Source organism: Corvus moneduloides, chromosome 1 (genome assembly GCF_009650955.1).
Source record: "Corvus moneduloides isolate bCorMon1 chromosome 1, bCorMon1.pri, whole genome shotgun sequence".
NCBI lineage: Eukaryota > Metazoa > Chordata > Aves > Passeriformes > Corvidae > Corvus > Corvus moneduloides.
This window is the reverse complement of record NC_045476.1, coordinates 96995954-97015443: the sequence shown is the minus strand read 5'-3', so window position 1 is coordinate 97015443 and position 19490 is coordinate 96995954. Positions and strand designations below refer to the sequence as shown.

The following is a 19490-nucleotide window of genomic DNA, read 5'->3' as shown; positions in this document are numbered from 1 at the left end:
GTGATCTGACATCACGGTCAGAAAGTCATACTCCACATAGAAAGTCATCAAAATTTTAAGTTTTCATATTTCTTTGATGAAGGAAACAATCCTGAGAGATGAACTACTTTGTTAGGGCATCGACCTGGAAATATCTTTATGCAAGTAATCATTCCATCAGCAGTGACAAAGGATGTCAATTAAATAAAGAAACTATGCAGCTGAGTAGTGATATTCTATCAATGAACACAGAGGTATGTGCCCAATCCATACAACATGTTGAAGAAAACATGATGTCAGAAAAGGGTAGGACAGCCAGCCGAAGGAAACCTGGTGCAATTTTACTGTCACTGATCTAGGTGATCTAAGGTGACCACTGCTCAGTGTCCTGTCCTGCAGGCACAGCAAACAGACCTGACGCTTTTCTGTTCAATTGACTGAAAAGTCTCTTGGGGAGACATACTAAGAAGTAAGTTAGGGCAAAGAGATATGACAATAAAGGTCCAGAGAGAGTAATGCTCAGAAATCTCAGAGCCTCTCCATGACATCAAATGATGTCTTGCTCTGCCTTATGGACAAGGCCATTTTGCTGTGACTAACTGAGAAGCAGTTATATCAACACCTTTGAAATTAAATAATAAATTTTGGGTTGATCATCTCTTTTCCATTCCTTCCATGTAGGAAGGATCAAGAATATCAATGATAAAATTTGGGGGTATTTTATATCCTGTTCTCTTGTCCCCCAAGAAAGTTTAAGACTGCATCTTAGATGGGTGGATGGTTCAGTCAAGAATACACTCATATTAAAAAACAAAGCACAACCTACATTTACAGTTAGGAAAGTTACTCCACAAAGCTGTGAGAAAGTAAAACAACAAGACCTCATTGGGGAGCTCATTTTAGAGAAAGCACAGTGGGATGTGCAGCCACAGTAAAATAATATTTAAAAAATCTGACCTAGATAACAGTATTTCCTAGTGACTAGAATTCATTAAAAACAACAGATTAAAAATGTACTGCACAGGATTCTTTGAAGCTTGAGTATCACACTCAGATTAAATAACTGATCAAAAAATGAAAGCAACTTTTATTTTTTACCTTAACAAAAAAAAAAACCAACAAAGGAAGCTGTGAGTTCTGCTATTAGGAAGAAGCTAATAATAAGTCAGAATATGAAACAGAGCTCTGACTTTGTAGGGATTTATATGAGTGAACGCTGTCTTTGGCTGTGAGTGAAGCTGATGAGCTCACAGACCTAAGTTCTGCGTTCAAAGAGATACCAAATACAAAAGCAGAACTCAGTATAAGTCTCAAGTTTCCATACTGTAAATCTAGAGCATTTTCACATCATTTTAGTGAAAAAAGATGATGATTAAATTACGCTGTCTCATGGCAGCCGTGTAGTAGGATGGGTTAGGAAACGTCCTTTCCTACTTCCCTGCTTCTCCCTGAGTGCTACAGTAAAAATCCTTAGAAAAGGAGGCTCAGGTGTGTCTCCTCACAGGGAAGAAGAAAGGCGAATCAAACCTTTCACTCCTTGAGAAAGCTTCTAAGTTGTGCTGAATACAGCCCCAGGTTGCCACTCCATTTCAGGAAGGTACTCCAATGCTTCCAGACTCAAAGTTAAGCATGTGCTTAAACACTATACTAATGCCAAAGTGCCTTTCCACATCAAGCTTATATTAGCCTTGCAAGTAGAGATAGTTTACTTTAAAAGCTTTACTTTTGTACAAGTATGAATAAAGGGATGAGATTAATGGACTTAAAGTTCTTTTTTTTTTTTCTGTAAAAATAACATGATGCATCACAAAATACCTTCTAGTGTAAATTCAAAACTTAAGATCCCTGCAGAAGGTCCTTTGAAAATCTGAAAGATACTCTCCCAAACCAACAAAAACAATAATCAAACCTCCAGTTTAAAATTTGCTAAAAAAGGGGAAGAATTACAGAACAAAAACATGCCTTCATGGTTACTACATTCAACAAGTTTAACAGTTTCTTAAAAATTACACCAGAAGCACCTTTAAATTGTACAACTGCTTTACAGCTGTTGACTCCACGGTTAGTCATTTGTCACTTGAGAGTATTTACTTTTGCCCTGAATCAGTTACAGGAGAGAAACTGAGATATTATCTCTTAGAAAACACTAAAACAATGTAGGTAGATGAGTGTGCTCCATATTTGTTGTTATTTAATTCCTACTTGTATTTAATATTAACTTTGTAACTAACCATCAAGTTTTTCTGAGCAAACTTATTAAAAGAGCTCAATTAGAAGAAGACTAATGTTAGCAGCTAATAGAGGGCTCCTTCATTCCCTGAAGATAGCAAAGCACTGGTCAACCATGCTGCCAGAAAGGAACGGTTCACTGCAACTTCTACAACTGGGACTGTAAGCACTCTGCAAAGCAATTCCTACTGGATTTAGCAGCGGTGACTGAAGAGCTTGCTGGTCCTCCCATCCAATTCCCATACCACTCCATTGCCACAGTTAAATCTGATGAGTTAGTGACTCCAAGTTCCCCACCGCCTCCGCTCACGGCTGCCTCAATACCAAATGAAACCTGAAGGTGAATCACGCTGCCCTCAAGCTGGGAGCTGCACTGGCTGGGGAGCAGACATACTACTTTTTGCTATTTTTGTACCTCAAGGATACGAAATTCCAACAGAGGCAGGGCAAAGTAGACAGCAGTAACTTCTTAAGCTGCCTCAGCCTGAATCAATTGAACTCTTCAGTCACAGTCCACAGAGCAAAACCCAGCCTAGTTCCCCATCTGCTCCATATAAGTCACCCACAATAGGATTTGCTAAAGTTTATTGGGATTTGCTTTCTTTTGTGGCCAAATCACTGACAAATCTCTGGAATTAAACTTTTTATAACTCAATTTCACCAAGCAGATGAAACTTCATGGACAGACAGTTCTGCTCAGTAGAGCAGTTACGTGGATGGCTTTCAATCTTGCCCAAATTTGCAGACTTATCAGAATGAAATCTGACTGAAAGAACTTTGTGTGCATTTTGTAACTATACTCTTGCATTTTAGAGCTACTATTTTTAGGCCTCACAGACTGTCATCTTCTTGCAGGGCCAGTAATCAAGAGGAAAACTCATTATTTTGGAATGAGTGCTCTTCCACCTGAGATTTATGCAGATTGTCTCAGAAGTCCTAACACAACTGGCATCTGTTCAAGTGTCTCTAGTGACAGTGACTCTCTGGCAGTCATCTGCAAAATCTCCCTAGCATTTCCTTTCTTACCATCAAGAACAACACATTATTTCACTGTATTCAGACTTCAAGCCTACACGTCAGGTAAAATTGCTACAAGGTCCTCCTGCTGCTTCAAGAATCTCTGGCAGCAGCTTTTTCCTGGATGCTGATTTACTGCGTTTGGTATCTGGCATTTCTGCATCGTTTCCATCATCTGAAAGTTCAAAACATGGTTAACAGGCTGGATGGCTAACACAGGCTATGCTGCTCTCCTAATGTCAGAGTGCATGCTGCCTTCATCCCTCTGCCCAAGAGCCCAAAGGTAATGTTGCTCCCAATTTTTACCTAATTTCCTTCTGTTCCAGAAGCTTTGAAAAAAATCTGTTCCGAACTATTTTCCTGTTTTACTGTTCACTCAGAATCATTATGCTTTTTTCCTGGATGGATGTTTCTTCCAGATTTAACTGGATGGATGTTTCTCCTATTTCCACTGTATGGTACACAAAAAAATCATTCCTCCATACCCAATTTTCCAAATAGCTGATTTGGGGCTCTACATTAACCTCTGCAGTTAAAACTGTCTAAACTGTTTAATGCTTAATAAGGAAGTTTCTTCTTGCATGCATGAATCTGAGGCTTCCACTTTGTGACACTCAAGCTCCAGAAAAGGGCACAGCTTACTGTTCCTTTATAATTATTTACTTCATTTCACTTGAGGTGTTTTTGTGAAGAACACTTCAGTATGAGTTTGGATCTTCAAAGCTAATTTACAGGTGAAGCTGACAAGAACACTAAAAGATGGACAACTGCAATATGCACTCCAAGTAAATCGAATTATATTAGGTAAAGATAGTGCCACTTCAGCTCTGAAACAGGAGCTTGTTCTTCGGGAAAGTGTATCTAATCTCTAATACACTAGTAGCGAATCAGGAGCAAAGTCAGGACATTGAATGGATTTATATCAATGACTGAGAAGAAGATAACTGGTTTTATAGAACGTACTTAAAAAATTGAAGTGGCCTGTACGTCTCCTGTCCCCAACCCTGAGCCCATACAGACCCCCAGGATGTAATTCAGGGGGAAAACAAACCAAAACTATGACCCTCACCTGCACCTTTTGTTTTTCCCAAGATATTGTTCTGGTCCTAACACATGGTTTATTTTCACACTAAGGTCAGCAAACAGATACCCAAGCATCTGCTGTATTTCCTTGAATTCTCCTTTGTTTTCTCCATAGGGAAATACAGGAAAGCGGTCTTTTCAAAGACTGCCCAAAATCTGTACTTAGGCTGTGACTAAGTATTGCTTTGGATCACTCAACCCCAAATTCAGTATACCAGTTAAATTTATATTTTGGTTTTTACTGCTGAGCTAAAAACTCACCTATACATATGGTCTCGCTGGAATCAAAAGGATTTAAACATATACTTGCTTTTACACAGAGTAGACAGACTTAAGCATTATGTTCAACAGCTCTTTGGAGATGGGACTTAAGCAAGCCAACGCAAGTAACAAATTAAATTAATAAGTACTGCTCTCTGTGTCTGTGATAGCACAGTAATTAAGATGAGGCTGCAGAAGTGGCAAATCATACTCTGTACCCCACAAAAAATGTAAGTTAATGTAATTGAGGTACTTCAGACATATTGTTGGTTGTATCATGCTCCTGACCCTGTCTTTTGGCATTATTTTGTCTGATTTATTCCACCAGGAACAGGTGAGTCCCAATTTCCACATGAAGACTTGCTCCCGTAATTGGGAGAGAACAAATTTTCAAGTTCAGATAAGGTAAAATTAATGCACCAAAATGCAGGTAACTCACCTGAGGATGAGCCTCCTCAGACTACTGTCATAAATCATCATTACTCCAGTCCCTACTCCAGACATTGGAAGAGGCTGTGGTTTAAGCCAGTCTGAAACACAATTTTGGTGACTGTAAAATCTAGTCTGATCCACAAGCATAAATCCAAATTATCCACAGTGATTGACAGTTGTATTGTTCTCCAAAGCCTTTATGTGCCTCAGAAAAGTTGATGTATGTAGAATTTACCATCAGAAATAATATCTTTAAAAAAAATTAAAACCTCGTTGCAGATGGATACAAGTAAATGACTTTTAAATGATTTTAGAAAAGCTCTTTTGCATTTACTAAAGCAATGTGTTTTAATCCCACATTTCAGGCTTGAAAGCCCAAAAATAGCTCTTTAGCAAGGTAGAGTAGCAAGTGGAGATCAAGTAACGGACACATTTAAAACCGAATTCTGTGGTGATCATCACATGATCTCCACATACATGTATATACAAACACAGATTTTTAACTTTAGAGTGTATATACTTTATGAGGGCATTAAAAATACATACATGAATTATTCATAACAATATCAAAATTGCACCAAAGTGTGCATCAAATTAGTGGAGTTTCCAATTATACAAATCTTAGTACTTCTTCCAAAAAAGGTAGAAAAAAGGAATTACCTTTTCCTTTTAATCTTATGATTTAAATTAAAAATATACTGAAATTTACCTTAATCAAAACATAAAAAAGCACTGGTTTCACTGAAGATTTTATAAAAATACTGGTCTCTGTTTTGCTTGTGGTAGTGCTCCTCAGACTTATTACTGCAATTCTCTTGCAGTTCGGTTAAATGTCAATGCTCCAATTGCTTTAATAGTTAAACTGTGTGCTATTTTCACCACACAGTCATTCAGGCTTGTCATGTTTGACAAATCCAGTAATTGAGATGAACTCTTGGAGAATACTGACATGTAACCAGTCATTTCCTACTGCAGAACATTGACCTCTGCAGCACAAACCACACAGGATTTATACTGCAGCTTGAAAAAACAAACAGGCTGTTAAGTTTAAGATCATTATTTCATACATCTCCATTCATTTCCTTGTTTATTCACTTTCTGTTCCACTGGGGTGGGAATTAAAACATTAGGGGCACTTTCAATAAGCACGGGAAAAGGACTACATCAAATATTCTGAAATTCTATTCTGAATTAAAAATGGCCTGGTAGATTATTAGAGGCTGAGTGTGCTGACAGCCTCAAATCCCCCTTCAGTGCTTCCTGCCCCCAAGCAGCTGCACCCCACCCCAGATTCAGCTCATTAACAGAAGAAAGTATTACACAAATTGCATAAAGTATTTATCAAGAGTTATTGTTTCAGTTGTTCCAGTACATTAACCCTTGCTGGGGCCTTTTTATTTTTACTGTACCTCCACACCATGATGCCCTGCAGCTGGTGTGTAACAACGCACTGAAAACTCAGGACTCTCCTCATTCACCTTGGATTCACTGAATCACCTTGGATTCACTTGGTAGGTGCAAAACCTACCAGATGTGTACTTGCTGGGCTGGCAGGTCCTTGGGTGACGCCTTTGGGATAACCATCAGTGTTTGACAGGTCTGAACAGCTATGACCCCATCACATTTGTACTGAAAAACAGATCTTCTGCAATGACAGCTTGTTGCAAAGGTAAAATGCAACAAAGGTCCGGAATGAGGATGCAACCTAATTCAAATGCAATTCTGAAGCTCTCCTGTGACCTACATCAACTGGGGACCTGATGCTACTTTTGTTATGAAAGACACTACAGACCTTAATATCAGAATTTAGCCTTTCTTTGGATGAAGCATTATCATTTCATGTAATGAAATTAACCCCCCCTCAAAGCAATATAGCCCCGAAAAGAAAGAATTGTGATCAAAAGCAAATGATGGATAGAAATATAAGAAATAATTGATACAGACAGTATCAGCTTCCAAGAAATGGCCTTTGCAGTTGCCAAAATTAAACATTCCTTTGAATGCTTCTGACTGCCTTCATCAGAGACAGTGGCTGGTCTAGGACGCACATTACGGAACCACGCTTCACATCCCCTTTCCCGAAGACTTTTTGCTTGATCTTTGTCAAGCGAATTCATTTATCTATTTTACAAGCTGATGGATTGTTCTTCCCTGGAGTCTTTGAAAGAAATGCATTAACTATCACAGGTCACTTAGCTTCTGCAGGGGATAAGGACCACTTACATACCAAAGACAGCGTGTCCATATAATTTTTTTAATACATACTAATTCACAAGCAAGTGTATGGCAACCACCAAGCTGAAAGGACATGAGGAAACATCTGAGAAGGCAGAACTAAGAGCAAAAAAAACCTTAGTAGGAAAAGAAAAGCTAGAAATTACTTGTGCACAATTATATTTTCAGGAAAAAGAAACTGTTCAAAACCTCAGTAAAAGGGGAAAGTGAGTAACTAAGCAGTTCTACTCTGATTAAATTAGTATATATTTATTTCCATATTGTTTCCTTCCAGTATAACTTCTTCCATTAGGTGTGCAGAGCCCACCTGAGAGACCGAGACCAGGAACCTACTACGAGGCTACTTGGAGCCCCTGGTAGCGCACAAAGCCTTGGAGCTGGGGAGCAGGAACAAGGCCCCCTCTCAATGCTGAGGTGACGTAACCCACATCAAAGGGAGGCAGTTAATTGTCTTGGCAGCTGGGTGCTGCAGATTCCAGCCTTTTCCACAGGAATGCACAAGATCTTCACAGAAGATGGTGGTTAGTTACTCACACCTCATGAATGCAAACAGAAATCAGCCTGTGCTGTAGGGCACAGCTGACTGAAGCAATTCAGTGCATTTGCCTTGAGGAGTCTGACTCAAAGAGGAATAGGAGGACTGGCTCTAAGTGCCAGTCCTTTCCACAGTCTCGCAATCCTCGGTATCTCCACTGGTCACGCACACTGTGTCCATCCTTACCCAGGAGTGCATTTGCCAAGATCATGAATTAACTTTCTGTCTATTCGCGTGACACAAATCCAGTTGAGCCTTGTAACAAAGAATGATCAGCACCGAGAAGGTCACAAGGGAGACCAGGTGCTCTCCCAAGGTACTGCAAGCTGGAGAGCTGAAGGCACCACAGTCTCTTGCACCATCCGCATGCGACTGCAGCTGCCAAAGGGGTCTTCCTAAGCGTCAAAGCACTACAGAGTCCTGATCCACAGAGCACCGTAGGCACCACCGCAGTGCGGAGAGGACAACTCCTTGAGCTTAGCTACGAGCACGTATGGATAAATGTGCATTAGGAGGCAGGAGGGTTGCTACCTCTCCAAGGCAGAGCCACAAAGCCTGAAGAACAGCATATGTGCAACACAGAGGTCAGTGCCCTGCCCTCCACCCCACCATACAGCTCCCCACCAACCTTACCAAACAAGGCAAAACAGGTCATGTCCCATCTGCCAATGCATGCTGGATAGATTTATTTACTTCCTCCTTCCCCATCCATCTGCTGGTACATGACCACATTACATCACTATTCCAGACAACATCATACCCCATGCACCTGACCAGATGAAACTTTTCCTCCCAGAGACACCAGCCTTGCTACTCATGCTCCATGGCTTCACCACCTCCAGTGACAGTGGGGCTCTGGCAGCAACCATTTGCCTTTCTGTCAGTGTGGAGAAAAGCAGCATGCCAACTGAGCATACCAAAGCTTGGAAGTCCACATTAGGCTGCAGGCAAAGCTTGAGATGTTGTTTATTGTATATGAAGTTACAAACAGGCATCAGACAACTGCTCAGCCCAGCTTTGGGAAATGGGGGAAAAGTTATTCTCCTGTCCCAAGATGCAGTAAAGCCAAATCTCATTTCCTTTCCTTCTCCAGTAACTTTGAGCCTGGTCTGACGCATTCAGGTGACTGTCCCTCTTCTTATACCTTTTTGCCATAGCTACAGAGTGGCTTCTCACTGTTGTACAAAAGAACCAGGATTGCAACTCCCACACTCTTCATGAGGGCAACAAACTGTAGACCACAACAGGGAGCAAATTTTTCAAACAAACTGGAAGATGATGACCTTCAGGGTATGATTAAGGAAAGCTGATCCTTATGACAGCAGGGCCACACTGGATGACCTTTTGAGGTGCCTTGCAGCACTCTTTCCTATGACTCTGTTTGCAAAGCCCCATTTATTAGACAGCATTTGTGGCAAAGACACAGCTTGCATTCCTAGATATTACATTCAGTATTACTGGCCTGTAAATTTGTTATTTACATAAGGTTATCTATCTTATCTGGTCACTAACATACAATTCAGATTATTTTCCAAGACTATTTAAAATTTTATTCACAGGTAAACAGGGCCAAAAAGTGACGCTTACTAGCTGGTAACTAATAAATAAGGAAGTGTCTGAGACATGCTTTTCAACATTTCACTTACGTTGCCATACAAAGCAACCTACTGTACAAGAAATGGTTGCTAATGATTATATAAAAAACATGCTATGGAAATCTCCAGACTTACATGATTTTTTTTTCCCCCTGTATAAACATCTTCTGCCTCATGCAATTTATCTTTTCTTTTAATAATCAGTATTACTTAAGGAACATTTTAAGGCCTCAGAGATGGTCAAAGCCAGTTTTGTTGACTAAATCAAAATCAGCCATATCTCTTCTGACAGTCTGAAAACAGATTATAACATCCTGTTTGGGTTTTTTTGGGGCCACATCCTTCTCTGCAAAGTCCCAGTGAGTCAGATGTTTGAACACAGTCTGAAACAAAGACTTCGCTCTTGCAAAAAGAGGCAACGGTGAGGGAGGAGTAAAAGGGCAGGAAGAAAGCATTACTTAGGATTTTAAATTGAGAAGGTGGACGACTTAGAGGAGCAGAAATGCATAGGAATGAACTAGGAGGATTGCGGCTTATGCCTTCCAAAGATGCTACTTTGCAGGGTGGCTTGCATGACAGGCAAGTAGGTGTCTTGATTTCCAGGAGACTCCAGGATGGAAGGAGAACAAACTATTTGGGAAACTTGCAATACATATTTAAGGATATATTTTTAATGTTGTAACTCTTTGGGGACTAAATACAGGACAGACATCTTGCTGTTTGGTGGAAGAGCAAAGACTCTATTAGGAGTATTTGCCTAAAGCAGTAACAATTTAAGGAAGTATCAACAGCCTTACATCAATAATTAGATCAACAAGGGGCAGGGAAAAGCAAGTTTATTTACAGACAAGAAAACAAATGCATGTTGTGCGCTACTGATCATATTCAAATGTTTAACTACACTGTATTTAAAGTGTAATTTTTTCTCAGCTACAAAATTAACGATGTTGGGGTTTTAGTTTAGTCCTAGGGTTTTTTTTTTTCTGTTAAAGGAATTTTTCCCTATGCATGTTGCTAGGGGAACAAATGGCTAAGTGCTTAAGAAAAACATAAGACCTGGCTGCTCCTTTTGTTTCACCGGGTGCATGGGCAGTTGGGTCTCCGGCGTTTCGACAGAGAGGAGTCTGCTTGCTTTTCCTTGCGCTGGAAAGCCCCGGGATCCCAGGCCCGCCTTCCCTGCCCCGCTCAGAGCCGGGCTGTGGCCGCCCTGCCCCGCCGCTGCTTCGAGCCTTCGCTGCGCTGTAGCCGTGCTCGCCCTGCCTGCCCAGACCGCCGGGGGATTCCCCGCTTGGATACATCGCGTCTGCCACCCGGGATTTGTGCGCGTCCCTGCCGTTCCAGCCTGCTGTTCCCGAGGGTCCGGCCGGACACCGGGATCGGCTGCCCAGGGGTTTGTGAAGCTCCTTTGTCCCATCCCTTCCCGGGATCCCAGGGCACCGGTGCCGCGTGCTCCCCGAGCTCGCTCCGGAGCGCCCCCTGCAGCCGCGGGGGAACCATCGCACCTGCCCTGCTCACCGGGAGCCGCCAGCGCCCCTGCCGGCTGCGAGCGGAACTGCACCCGAGGGGAAAGGGCCCGACAGCCGAGAAGGCTGGGACTGGGTTTGTGTTTGCTGTTACTGCCATGGTTATTGCTGTTTGTCTGACTGGTTATACACACATAGATATATAACAGTAAAGAACTGTTATTCCTATTTCCCACATCTTTGCCTAAAAGCCCTTGATTTCAAAATTATAATAACTCAGAGGGAAGGGGGTTGCATCTGCCATTCCAAGGGAGGCTTCTGCCTTCCTTAGCAGACACCTGTCTTTCAAACCAAGACAAACGAACACTCCTTTTCTTTAAAAAAATAATTGTGGATTTTTCAGAATATTTTAGGTTAATTCACGGGTTTTTTTGATTCACAGGTAGTTGACTCTATGCTGGCTTATTAAAAAAACCAAAACAACAACAACATAAAAAACCAACCAAAAAAACCCCCAAAAAACAAACAACCAACCCTAACATACTTTAAGTGGAATGGTTACATCTATGAAGAATGGAAAAAATTAGTTCTTATAATACCTAATAAAGGACTTACTAACAGATCTGGAATGGAGAAGCCAAAGGGCCTAATGTCCCATAAACAATGATATATTCCTTTAAAATCACAGTAACCATTTCAGACTCAGAAAGAATTAGTTTTGGTTATGTACTGATTACATTTGTTCATGTTAATATAAGTGATCTTTAATATTCCTTTTACATTTACATTGCCAACCACTGTACTAGGTTCTTTACAGAACAGATGAAATCCTTGCCTTGGCAGGCTGATGGTCTTCAGAGAGAAGAGTAAGAGTGGAAAGACAGCAACAACACTGCACACACGTTACCAAACACATCCGTATGCAATGCAATTACCAGAGTGTGTTTTCCTGAGTGCCACTCACAGCCTCACATGGAGGAAGGTCCATCCACATCAAGCTGCAGCCCACAAGTTACAGGTAAAAGGAAGATCCTTTAGGGTTAGTCCTAACAGGACACAAAAGGCTCCATGAGTGATTATCTCCTCCCATGACCATGGAAAACTGAGATGAAACACTCTCATTTACCCACAACGCTGCTTTCACAAACTTAGTGATGTAGAGGATAATTATAGAACATAAAGCAGTCAGGGCTTTTTGTGATACTAAATGAAACATACTTTTAATCATATTTGCTTTATGTGGCTTTGGTGGCAATGATGCTTTTGGCAAAATCTTGTTTGAGTTGCTAAAGTGTAATATCAAAGGCCAGATTGGGATTTTTCATTTATTCTGAGAATTTATACCATCTGGGCCATTCTAAGACAATACATTCTATGGCACTTTTTATTTTTTTGCAGTAAAATTTGTGATTATTATACAGAATTTTTAACATATAAATGTGCATAGATAATTGTAATATGCAGTCTATTTTTAATAAGTGTACTTGTATATAATTTATATAGTATGTAATATATTTAATGTACATGTATGATTAGATGCAGTATGCTGCAGTATGCTGTTTTTCTTTAGTACATTGCAAAACTCTTTGTACTGGCTAAACAACAAGAAACAATAGACAACGTTTATTATGCATCTTGGGCTTGCTACATAACTGCTTTTTCCCCCCCTTTTACAGCTATTTAATTAAGTTGAAGTGAGAGTGCCACACAATTCTAAAAGTGCAAAACCTGAACAATGAACTGTACAAATAGGTGTACTGTACCATGACAATCTGACACCTAGCTCCAATATCATAAAAGCATTTTACAGATTTGATCTGCATATTTATACGTTCCCCTTTCAATCTGAAAAAGTGGAGTAGCTGTTGAAAATGTGCTGTTAATTGTTCTCAAACATCTGCTGAGTAACGCTTCAGAAAATCTGAAATCAAAGGGGTACCGTTAATGGATGATTTCTTCTTTGTATCTCTCTCATATACACATTCATAAGTGTATACGGAATACATCAACCCCTAAAAACTAATAGGAAACTTCAAATTACTTTGAGAAGAAACTGAATTTTATTCCTAAAGGCATAAACTTGCAGATACTGCCTACGCTGAAAATGAAGCTAACATAAAAATTTCCAAATGAGAAGAAAGAAAAAATTCTTCACACAATAGAAGTAAATAATAAGGTACAAAAACACACACACACACACACTCAGAGGAAGCCTGTCTACAGTAAGAAATTATTTAGACTTATGTTTTTGGTTGGTTTTCATCCCACCAGAACCCTATCAACAAAATTATAACCATGTATTACAGACTGCCTACTTAATGTTAACACACACTTAACCCTGCCAAGGCTGGTTCTACAGAAAACATTATCAGTGTGCAAACCATAAATGAACAAAATTACCACCTGCACACTGAAGAACAGAATTTCAAACATAATTATATCTCTTACATGTAGTAAGTACACAGTTGTTTAAAATTTGGACTTACGACCTGTTTTTCAAATAACAGCTTCAGTCTGCTTCCAAGTCACCAAGCTAATGGCTGTAATAAGTAGCTATACCTCTTAATCAGAGAATGTCACAATAAGCATAGTGCATCTATCTATCTAATCTTTTTTGGTCATGTTATTATGGTTTATGAGCAGTTTTACCATCCATATGTTATGCTGTCATGTTCTTCTAAAAGCTGGTTATTAGGATTAAATAGAGAAAGTGAAATATGAATGCCCATATAAATTGCAGAGATGAATGCTGCTAAAAGCAAGGTGTCCTAGATCAGAAGAAGACATGTCATATGTTGCAAGGCATGCCACTTATTTCAGCAGGAAACCCACACAATTTGCTGGGACTCTGTGAGGCTTTCTGATTCATTGCCACAGTCTGGCTTCATATGGAAAACAACAGCTGATCCTCATTTGTTTCTACTCTTTCAACATGTACCATGGCCCAAAACACTAGAATCAATCCTTCTTCTCATCAATTTTAAAGCCAGATGCTGCAATGACTGTGTTATTCATCACATTAAGACCGTTATACCTCATGAAAAATTACTGATATCCCTTTCTGACCTTAACAATACACCAAAATTCAGAGGACTACTTTCATTAGAACAAAAAGTTCACAATGAAATCAGACATCCTTAGATGCAGACACCTTCATGCTTGGTACAAAATAAAAGAGATGCACAACAAAAGAAAACCCGAAAAAACCCAAACCCACAAAGAACCTTGGGATGTGCAACCAACAATGAATTATGACTTGCGTAAGAACCAATACTAGCAAGGCTGTTTTGGGTGGGGGAGGGACAATTCTTGTTCTGGGACATTTTAGCAGAAGAAAACAGGAAACAATGACTGTGCTCTGCTCAGCACTGAGGAGGCCAAATTTGGTGTTTTGGGGCATTGCACTTGCAAGAAGTGTGGAGAAACTGGAGAGAATCCATAAGAGCAACATATTTAAGAGAGTTCCTGAAGGTCTGATCAGGAAGGAGAGATTGAACGGTGGGATTTCCTTGTCTCAGTAAAAGAAGAGAGCTTTCTGAGAGAAAAAGGTTTTTATAAATGAAGACAGTGCTGGTTTTCTGCATATCTGGACAAAAAATCACCAATTTAACTTGCAATTTAAAAAAAAACAAGAAAAAGGAAAAAAAAGTAATAATATTGTAATTCTGATTAATCAGAGAGCAGACCTTCTAACTAAAAGGACCACAAAGCAGAGAAATAGACTACTGCATGAAATCCACTTCACTGAAGATTTTTAAGGAAAAAATTCTGTAAGAGATAATGTAGCCATAAATAATTCTACATCCTAGTGGAACTAGATGACCTTTAGAGATCCCTTCTAGCAGAAGCAGTGTAAGAACCATGGTGGTCCACAACGTGGAGGGGAAGGGATGAGCCCCTTTTCCCCGGTAGCATGGCTTTCTATCCCAGCTGAAGAAGGGCTGGTAGGGCTCGGTGCTCCCATCCAAGGGCCTGGAGGAGTCACCCTCACAACTTCTCTACCCTCCAGTCTTGTATTTCTGAGACTGACAAGACAGGCCTGCATAACAGAGCTGAATGACAGAATTTCCATTTTTTTGCATGCAGCAGGAGTCAAACAACATAATTTCTTCAGAAGTCCCTCTGCCAGCACATCATCCAAAAGTCATCTGCTGTTTCCTAGAGCTGTCTTCCTGTAGCCACCCCTGATCCTCTCTGCTGCCTTTCCCGTGACCCTCTGCCTTGACTTCCCAAGCCTTCTCAAATCTTTGCATGGACAACAGCTCCCTTTGGACTGTGGGAGCAGTCTCCAGCTCTTGTAGGAACCAGGCTACATAGAGGAGCTAAATGACCTCTTGATGCCTATCCTGGCAGCAAGATCTACCCATGGTACACTGTGGTGTATTTATCAGTAAAACACAAGCTAAGGCACTTCTGTGACATCTTTTGCTACATCATTAGAATGGCAATGTCATAACTGGAAGTCTGCAGACTTCTCCAGAGTGGACTCTACTCTGTTCCCAAGTATTCCTCCTTTCAGACATACACATCTTTAAATATCTCTTCTGCTACTGTAGGAGGAAGGATTCCTTCAAAAGAACATAAAGGCTGTAAATTAAGAAGAGACTTTTTTTTTTGTAGCTGCCTCTCAGATTCTGGAAAAGGTCTTTGGCCAAAACTGGCCATGCCCAGTTCCAGGGAGGTTTAATTCTGCACGTGATGGGCAGCCCTGAACCAGAGGCATGAAACTAGCAACGTGGTAACGTGTAGATAAGCAGCATCCATACCAGTCCTTTGGTGACCTTATGTGCTGAATGAGCCCACAGCTGGCTGCTGAAGTAAATGGGATGCCAGCTGATGATGCACAGCACTGGTGCTGTGTGCTTGCGGTGCTGCACCTGCTAATGAGGTAGGCTGCTGCGCTCTGCGGTAGCTGAAGTTTCTATGGAGCTTTTATCTTCGGCTTCAGTGAGCTACAATAATCCAGCCTGGTTGTGCAGAATGTGTTCATCACTAATGCTACATCCACGCCAAAGAAAAGAAAGCATAGTTTCTTGAACAGCCAGAAGTAAAATAATTAATTTCTGACTATTTCTGGTGTCTTGGTATTGAAGTACCAGCTAGAGTAGAATGCTGCACAGAACTCATAATGCTTTGAAAAAGGAAGGTCAAGTGCTTTCCCAGAGAAAAGGGGTCAGTGCCTCTTCTACTTCCATCAAATCAATCACACTAGATACACTGCTATGCTGTGGCTCAGATACAACGTAAACCAGTCACTCTTGCTGAGTAATTTAACAGTATATTGTGATCTACATGTCAAAACTAGTAGGAAGATCAAGTATGGATGTTAATGTGATTTAAAAGGTACTTTGCAGTAGCAACAGCTAGAGACACAATTAGGTCTCCGTCTCTGCTAGTCAAGGAAATATAATGGAAGATTAGTATAAGTAATTACATTACACTGGTCAAAACAAAAGAGCTAAGCACTGCATTTTCTTTCATGTCTGTACTCATTTGCCTGCTTCAAGTGGCAGTTCCTTAATGCCTTAGCTGTGATAATATACTGTGGAAGCTTTATTGCAGGTGTACCTTTACCATTCTATTCACTTCTTATGAAACACAACTAAATAATGGCAGCACAAAATGGTACAAAAAAGCATACGCTGGAATAAACACTTCTCTAATACGCAACAGCCAAGCATTACGATAGAGATGCATGAGAGGATGGGCAATCTTCAGCATCCTGCTGCTAGAAAAGTACCACCTTGTAGTGACGTGACAGCCTAAAATGCAATATAAACCATCTTGGCTGTGGGGAAAAATAATCCCATCCCAGAATATTAATCCTTGAAGTGGTAAGCCCTCCACATTTTTCCAATTTCCAATGTTCCTCTGAAACAGCCTGCCTTGTTAGTGTGTACTAAAACAAAGAGAGGTTTGGCATCAGCCAGAGGTAGCTGCTGGCTTTTCATCCCAGCTGGAGGGTAGGGAGGGAAGGACTGGCTTTTCCCAACAACAGAATCTAGAATATGCACTGCAGAGGGGCATATACTCACAGTATTAACAAAACAGGATTACCAGGATGTTTTCACCTCTGACGTAAGGCAGTAAGAAAGAGTTGTACACAAAGCAAGACAAACATCTGACCATCCATGCAGATCCCAGGACCTGCAGTACTTTTTGCAACAAATAATACCCTGTAATGCAACGACCTCGAGTCAGTGTATGTGACTGATGGGCACAGGGTACTCCTACAGACAGACATGGTCAGAGCATGAGAGCTTTTATCCTGGGCAATGTGCCAAAGAGTGCCTCTCCGCCTTACTCATTCAGGCCTTTCTGGGATGAAATTGCCTCACAATGCAATTGTGCATTCAGAGAAAATACAAGACTTTTTGATTTCTCCCCCTCCTGTGGCCTCCTGCTTTCTGTTACCAGCCATAATTGCACTGCTGGTATGAAGCCACAAGCAGGCTGAAGCACAAAACGGCTGGACAAAGGTGAGCCAATACAGCATCCATACCATTCCCACTCCAGTGAAGCAGCAACCGTGACTTGCAGCCAGCTGCAGGCACAGCCATCAGCGCAGAACTCCCCAAGGAACAATTCACATTGTAGAGATCCCAGGCATGTCAGGAGAGCACACCTTCTTCTACACCCCTTGGGGCTACGACACACAGTAGTGGGATGCAAACCTCATCCCTAAGAATATCCTTCTCCACATTAAGGCTTATAAATGAGATCAGCATAATCCAGTTCTCCTGGTGATGGTCCACCAGGCATCACTTTTTAAAATGCTGCCAAAGACTACGAGTTCAGGTTGCTTCCTCAGCCCATGAATTTCATGTAGTATCACCAAGCAGTACTCAGTAAATCTTCAGCTGCTGCTATACAATGAAATAAAATGACCAGTAAGCACTATTTTTAACCACAAAACATCTTACTCATTATGCAAGATATGCTTCTGTCATTCTCTGAGGGAAAAATGCCTAATTACTTACATTATATCTCACTGGAAATACAACAAATAAAACAAGAAAGGCTATTGAAGGATGAAAATAATGGCAACACGTGGTACAAAGGCTGACCCTAGGAGAGAGAGGTATTTATCCTGAAGATATGCAAATTATAACAGGAGTTTTGAGAAAAGCGCTGCCAATTAAGAAAACTGTCTGCCTCACATCAAGGAAGACACACTTACCTAAACAATATTTGCTTAAGATCAACCCATACTGTTCTGTTTGTGTTTGCAGGGGTGGAGAACAGTGGCATAAAAGATGGATGAAATCCCGACTTCTCTCCCCCAGTGTGCTTTCTGCTACTCTTTGGAACTACAGCTCAATGTAATTCATAAAGGTAGTTTTCTCAAAACTTTTAAGGGCTGTCACTTATGGCTGAACATATGGTCAATTTGACAAAATCTTTAGCAGCCTTATGGCTTAATACCTGCATACATATATATGCTGGTTTTTCCTCAAGAGGCAATGGTATAAACCCGTATCTTTTTTCCTTTCTGCTGATTCCCCGCCACTTGCACACGTTTACACAAAGAGCTACATACTGAGAAAAAAATAATAGTAATAATAATAATTAGTGACATTACATTTCTGCAAACACAATGGACAGCCACTTCTGAGGAAACCTCTATGTCCTCCTCCACACAAAACCTGTGAATGTCCACAACAGCTGCTACTTACTAGTAGTCTATAAAGCTGCACACACATAATGTGCTGGATATGCTTGGTTATCTATCAGATATGCATAAAGGTAGTGGTGTGGCACACATTAGAATTCATTACTGCACTTCTTGCTGCTTTTTTTTCCCCCAGAGGTATATTCAGGCCAAATCAATGGCCTGCAGAAAGGGGAGACGATGCAGTGCACAGCTTGGAAATCCATTCATGAGGGAGGGTGACATAAAAGATGCATTAGATAGCTGTACTTTCTGGAGCCACAGTTGTCATTTTTGTGGAGAGGCACCTGTTACTTGAAAAGTATTTACCAGATTTGACAAAATGGGGTGTAAGTGGACATGAAGCCTTAAAAATTTATACTTAAAATTGAAAGAGAAAATGTTTAAAGGGCACCAGAGCCATCGTTCCTACACAAGCAGTACAGCACTGGGAAGAACACTGATGCACTAAGATCAGTGTGAAAGGTTCCTAGCAATGACTACCTGCTAAATACAATGTAATTAGAGAACACTTCCCTATGAATTAAATGCAAATACTTTGATATTTGACTGACAGTATTAGCATATTAAGTACAATTTAAGCTCTGTTCTCAAGCATCTGAGTTTTTACCTAAAATGGCAGCGGGCAGAATACAGTATTTCCACACTAGGGGCAGGAGGGGTACTGGAAAGCTTGGTGAGGCATGAAAAATTGAATTTCAGCAAGGCAATGGAAAGGACATTGTTGGGCAATTACAGCGCTCCAGTGTTTGCCATCCACAAAGGCTGCAATCATCTGCAGCGACAGCGTGGTGCGCGGCTCCCCCAAGGCACGGCACTCCAGTTAAATCAATTTGTCAGGAGCAGGGCTGCTGCCTCCCTACTGCAGAGGAGGCCCACCGGAGTGGGGGACAGCTGGGGCACACAGCTGTCTCTCTGCAGCAGATCAATTAGAACATCAAAATTCATCTGCTAATTAGCAAGCATGTACAGAGGGGAAGAAACCTCCC

General features: G+C 40.9%; 1 protein-coding gene across 20 annotated transcripts in view; it reads right to left on the bottom strand.

The window, feature by feature from the left end:
• The window catches only part of LOC116448603 (poly(rC)-binding protein 3-like), a 516599-nt gene that overhangs the window by 94641 nt on the left and 402468 nt on the right, over nucleotides 1-19490 (bottom strand). The gene's annotated exons all lie outside the window — the stretch shown is intronic.